The sequence below is a fragment of the Camellia sinensis genome, chromosome 6 (genome assembly GCF_055761805.1).
Source record: "Camellia sinensis isolate YWXY chromosome 6, ASM5576180v1, whole genome shotgun sequence".
NCBI classification, from domain to species: Eukaryota; Viridiplantae; Streptophyta; class Magnoliopsida; order Ericales; family Theaceae; genus Camellia; species Camellia sinensis.
This window is the reverse complement of record NC_138966.1, coordinates 158,703,067-158,709,806: the sequence shown is the minus strand read 5'-3', so window position 1 is coordinate 158,709,806 and position 6,740 is coordinate 158,703,067. Positions and strand designations below refer to the sequence as shown.

General features: G+C 38.0%; 1 long non-coding RNA gene across 1 annotated transcript; it reads right to left on the bottom strand.

Annotated features, from left to right (window-relative positions):
• On the bottom strand, positions 1-3,141 carry LOC145792442 (uncharacterized). The gene is made up of 4 exons (XR_014331842.1): positions 2,509-3,141; positions 1,725-1,881; positions 1,138-1,627; positions 1-506 (listed from the first exon to the last, which is right to left on the bottom strand). It is a non-coding gene; the product is annotated as an uncharacterized LOC145792442 (long non-coding RNA).
• Positions 3,142-6,740: the final 3,599 nt, after the last annotated feature.

Genomic DNA, 6,740 nt, shown 5'->3' with positions numbered 1-6,740 from the left:
TAAAGGCAAGTAAATTTGTCCAGTTTTATTACAGCCAAAGCAAGTTTGTAGTTTTGTACACTTTTGAGATGCTTGTATATCTATCAGGCATCTGGAAGAATCTATACATGTGTAACACCAAAGTATATGTGATGCTACTAGCATAAAAAAGCATGTCATTTAAAAGCTCCGGCCCCTAGCTAGCTATGTTCACCAATGGCAACTATTGCAGATGTTGGAACTGGGGTAAGTGTCTTTTGAGAAACAATGATTAATTGAATCAGCCGGCTAGTCTCAGTGGAACAATGGATAATGAAAACGGTTCATCCATCATTTGTTCTTCAGGGCTACCCTATACCAGAGGCAAAAAACAAGTAGAGAAGAGTAGAAGCCAATTGTTCCAAGTCAGGAATAGAGCTTAGAATATGCAAGAATTATAGACCAGAAGGAGGAGCAGCTTCATTACATCAATCTGCTGCCTGTTTGCTTTGACATAGATGTAGATGTCATAACCATGAAACACTGACCTGCAGTAAGGACAGATCATAGAGCACAAGTAATCAGTTTTAGCAAACATAAATGTAAGAATTGGATGACAACCTGAAAATGAAATTCAACCAAAAGGAGATCTTTCTTTAGACTATATGTTATTAGCTAGTCTGTGTTGCACTTCATTCCACATATGAATGCTTATGCATAATGCCTAACAGCCTCTCAAAATTGTGCTAGGATGAACTGTGAAAATTTACGTAATAGATATGATCATTTTTCTTTTAAAATGAAAAACAGATCATCTATAAATTATGTTTTGAATATAGCTTGGTATACATTGTTCGACCTATTTCTCAACAGATTAAGCTTTTGGGATTATTGATGACTGAACATCTGATACCAGAGCTCAGTTTGGTGCTTTTGCATTTAGTCCCCATTTGCATTCTTTCTTCTGTACTTTGCATTTAAAAAATTACTGTTTTTGAGCAACAAAAAAAAGCAAGCAATTAACTGGATCGGGAGCAGAACCTATGACTTTTGGAAGTATACTTCAACAGGAAATTCCATTTAATACTAGATTTAACCAATCCAGAAGTACGTTACCCTTTATACCGAGGAATTCAAAAGCTAGCAAACTAAGTCGAAGGAACTTTGTCAGAGAAGTACCTCCACTACCATTCTTGATCTCTATTGGAAAGTTGAGCCACTGTAGAAACAATACCCATAAAAATTGTTGCGAAGATGAGTATATTGAAGGCTGTCAACATAGTGCTGAATGCGCCACAGACTCTTTGGTTCCCCAGGCTTGCGTACAAGGTGTCCATAACTTGGAAAATTAAAGTGAAAGGTAAAAGGCCTCCAAGAAACATCTGAGCAGGTGTCTTCATGTACCAAGAATTATCTGAGGAACCACCCTTGGGATTCTTCTGGTAGCACAAGGGGATTGAGATCTAGGTATAGAAGCATACCCAGTCACCCCACCTGCACCTAAAAACAAAAATGTGACACTTCCTCATGGATAAAGATTCGCAACCATGGTGCCAAATTGAGGTAGATCTGAGATCCCTAGAGTTATTTGTGCTAATGAGTTCAAGAATACGAGTGTTAAGAAGGCTGGGACAAGGTACAGGAACCCAGTCTGGCAAACGCATTCTTTCTGCACAAATCATTAGTTGTCACATGATTAGAAAAGATCATTAAGGGGATGATCAAAAAAGGAAATAAATTGTATACAAAATAATTTAAACTGTTACCCATCCAATTGCAGTATAACTGGTGTGAAATGAAGTTTCCACATATCCAGAAATCAAAGATGTGAAGGAATATATCAGAAGAATCCAAGTAGCCACTACCTCAAGATTGCAGGGCTATAGAACACCTCTACATGCCAGTACGAATAAGGTGCAAACTCTGATAAAAAATCAAAGAATGATGGAGTTATAATCGTTGAATGGACAACTCATCGTACCTGAAAATCAAATTTGAAAGATTTTTATTACGAAATGTATTAATGATGATGTCGCTATAGATGTGGAGTTTGTGGAAAGTGACGAATCTAAACATTACATCTCCTTACTCAAACTCTGCATATGTGAGAAATAATGGATCATAAGCATTTTTATTACTTGACTAATTCTGTATATGGATAGGTGATAGAGACAAGTAAAAGTTTCAGTGACATTTCTGGATGCATCAAATTAAAGACAAAATCATGGACCAAAACAACTTAATCGTTACAGAGGAAGCCCAATTAAAAAGACACTTGCTCTTCATTTCAGACATCTCACATAAACACGAACTGACTTCCACATCCAAAAAACAATATATTATGCCGCTACTTTGCTGGATATCTTGGGATAAGGATCTACAAATAATATGCAAATCCATGCATCCATCCATATTAAAGCCCTCTAAGGATCAAATTTGTCAACATCAGATATGGAAGCAATAGTGAAATTCGTTATAGGTTATTCGAAACGTTTCGATTGTTTCCCCGAAGTAAGAATGCGGAGTTTGGAAATGCTTAGAATAGCTTACAGAATCAATTACCGAGTGCCGGTGCCCAGGACCGCACCAAGTAAGGAAGAGTATGGAGGACATCTGCATCCATAACCGTGAATTTGTTTTGAATCTATCAAACACCTGTAGTTTGACAGCCACAATATAAGACGACAGGTTACAAACAGTATGTTTGAAACTTAAGCAATCAAAAGGTAAAGAACATTGTGAGATACCGTTTGGGATAACTCCTAAGGTATGGCACAGTTCCTCCAACAAGCAATCCAACCCAGATGACAATGGCCGAAGTAAAGGCTAGGAATGACAAAATGGAAAACTTTTGTCCTTGCTTCTCTGTGGCCCACACATAGTTCCTTAAGGTTTCATTCCAGAAGATAGAATCAGCTGACTGGTGTTTGAATCTATTCCAGAAGACTGAATAAGTGAACTTGATTCTGACAGCAGCATCTTCAGTTATATCAATGGTAGAATCCAAGTTGCTCCTGAAGTACATGCCAATGACTCGGTCCCCAATGTAATAGGCATAGAAATTGACATGTTTGACAAGATAATACCTAGGACTTGAAAAGTTCCCAGACGCTGCTTCAACTTTCCCTACCGCACCTCTCATGTCAATGTTGTTACAATACATCTGGAATTCAAATTTATTGTGGATTGTGTTGAATTCACCCCATGTGAAGGAGGTGATGCTCTTCCATGGGAACACACCTTGGTCAACAATGGAAGGCAACCAACCAAGTCAAGCTTGGTGGCCACCAACCATCTTGAAGAGTCAAGGATGGAGGCTGCCCAAAGGCTCTCCCACCTACTCCCTCACCTATAAATGGAGGTTGAGAGGAGAGGCCAAAGAGGGAGTAAGTGAGTGAGGAAGAAAACCGTGAACCAAAGAGTGCGAGAGATGTGAGGCGGAGAGACCGTCTCCCTCGGTGTGAGCGAGGGAGACGGGTGAGTGGCTGAGTGAGGAGAGTGTGAGCTCCTCCTCTATTGTAATCTTTCTGTAATCTCCTCATTGGTATAGTGATAACCGGTTACTCTCCCGTGGACGTAGGCATTGGGCCGAACCACGTAAAATATTGTGTCTCCTTGTGTGTGGGTGTGTTTTTCTGCTTGCAATGATTTCTATAAGGTCTTGGGCGGGATCCCAGATCCCAACAGATTGCATACCTAAACTTCACAACTTCTTCTATTGTTAGCTCTTTCTCACATTGTGTTGCCCTTTCTTTCTCAACCTTAAAATTTATATGGTGTAGAGTATTGGTGAAGCAATCACCTTCTAAAACCTCTACCAAAGATTTCTTCCTAGTTGATATTGGAGCTGTAAAACATGAAGTCAAATTGTTGTCACTCTAAGTATTCCACAGCTCCTTTCAATAAAAACCAATCAAATTTACGTGCACGTGCATAAACACACAGATACATGGTTTGTGCAGGCATAATGTAACAAAATTTTAAAAAAAATTAAAAAATATATACGCATTCTGTGCCTACTAATGGCTCTTTTGTTAGGCAGTCCTTATTGAAGGCATACTTGATTATCAAATAGGTAGCAAATATTAAATAATGTACAAAACATTAACAATTTTCCATAAATTTGGCAGAAGGCAGTTTGAAGAATGGGTATGCCTTACTGCAAGAACAAAAACACTTCAATTACTTAAGTGAATATATAATCTATATATATATATACATAGAGAGAGAGAGAGAGAGAGAGAGAGATGCACTTTCCTAAATCAAATGAAGCCTAAAATTTATTAAGTTGAACAGAGAAGTTAGAATGGCTGAGTATTGAATGTATAAGCTTAAACTTCCCATCAATTCAAATGCTAGCAAACCCTTTGTTCACTCAAACACAATGAAATGATCTGTGTAGAATCAAATTGCTAAATGGAAAGCAAAGCTATGAAGATTGAAGAGATTAATGCTAAAAATTAATATTTCTTTTGGATAACCACTCTCAAATCATAAAGATTGTTATCAACAGCAATTGTCAAGAAAAATGCATTAAAACTCACTAATTAATGCAAAGAAGGCATAAACCAGACAAAGTAATTAATGCTCCGATTAAACAATGTTAATACCAAAAATGATCAAGAGAAATGTATATGCACATACACCTATATATATATATTAACATATGTATATTGGATACTGAGATTTATGCAATAAATTAAAGAGAGTACTTGAGTTCTTGAAGAAAAGAACATAATCAAGAACAGAGTTACAGATTGAGAAATAAAACAACGAAGAGTTGTGCAAAGCAAATTAGATTGGGAAAACAGAGTACCTAATTCCAATGAAATTGAGAACATTCAATAACTTCAAATGAGTACTGGAGATTTTCACAGAGAATTTCTGAATACCAACACATGTCATGGTGACGCCGACGTGTCAGCCGAGGTGCCGCGTGTCCTGGTAGTTAAGCCGAGATAATCTCGGAGAAGCCGAGGTTATCTCCGAAGATGTCGGAATCCGAGATAAGGGACAAGAGTCCTAAGACGAAGAGGGGACTTAACCAAGATAAGGATAAAGCTCTTAGGGAGTTTATCTTTATCTCTTAAAGAGTCCAAAGTAAGCGCTAAATTGGAGTTCATAGAAGTCATACTTCTAGTAGGACTGGGATTGAGTATATTATAAAAGAGAGGCACCCCCGTGGGTCTAAGGTACGCAATTTATGTTTTGAGTATTTAGTTTAGCACTTGATTATCTTTGAGAGATATACACTTAGAAAATATGAGGAAGAAGAACTCCAAAAATATGAGGAAGAAGGAATATATTTCTGTTATATTCAAAACTTCTTTTTTTACAAGACCAAATGACACTCCTTATATAGGAGATATTACAAACATCATTATAACCCATTATATGCCACTTACATATTATATATTACCACTATCTACCACTATCATATTATATACATGCCACTATCTACCACCAACACCACTATCATATTCTATACATGCCACTATCTACCACCAACACCACTATCATATTCTATACATGCCACTATCTACCACCAACACCACTATCATATGCCACTATCTTATTATATGCATTAACACAAATTTCCAGCACTCCCCCTCAAGCTGGTTTGAAGATATCTTCCATAGCCAGCTTGCTAGTCAGCTTATCAAATTGCTTCTTGTGTAGTCCCTTCGTTAGCACATCAGCTAATTGTTCACCTGTTGGAAGGTAGGTCATACAGATTATGCCAGCATTGATTTTCTCGTTGATGAAATGTTTATCCACTTCTATATGTTTTGTGCGATCATGTAGAACTGGATTATGAGCTATAGATATAGCTGCTTTGTTGTCACAATAGACCTTCATAGGTGTCGGGTGAGAAAGCTTTAATTCTTCAAGAATTCTTTTAATCCACATTACTTCACAGATTCCATGGGCAACAGCTCTGAACTCTGCTTCTGCACTACTTCTAGCTACCACATTCTGTTTTTTACTCCACCATGTAACTAGGTTCCCACCTACAAAGGAGCAGTATCCGGATGTTGATCTCCTGTCTGTAACACTTCCTGCCCAGTCTGCATCTGTGTATACTTCAACTTGAAGATGTCCATGTTTATTGAACAGTAAGCCTCTCCCTGGAGTTCCTTTCAAATATCTTAAGATCTTATAAACGGCCTCAAAGTGCTCTGCCCCTGGTGAGTGCATGAACTGACTTACCATGCTGACTGCAAAGGCAATATCAGGCCGCGTATGAGACAAGTAAATCAATTTCCCGACAAGTCGCTGATATTGTTCCCTCTCTTTGACTTCTTCAGCCTTAGCAGCTTGTAACTTCAAGTTAGGCTCAATCGGAGTCTCCACTATCTTACAACCAAGCATACCTGTTTCTCCAAGGAGATCAAGAACATATTTTCTCTGATTAACGAATATACCTTCCTTGGATCTTGCAAATTCCATTCCGAGGAAATTCTTTAGGGCTCCCAGATCCTTAATGCGAAATTCTTTTGCGAGTTTCTCTTTGAGGGCTGCTAACTCTGCTTCATCATTACCAGTTAAAATGATGTCATCAACATAAACAATCAAAATTGCAATTTTACTGTTTTTTGAATGTTTATAAAATATTGTGTGATCTGCTTGACTCTGCGAGAAGCCACAACTGATAACTGCCTTCCCAAAGCGTTCAAACCATGCTCTTGATGATTGTTTGAGTCCGTATAATGACTTGTTCAATCTGCATACTCTGTCGCTTCCAAGTCTCTGCTCAAATCCCGGCGGTAGGCTCATGAACA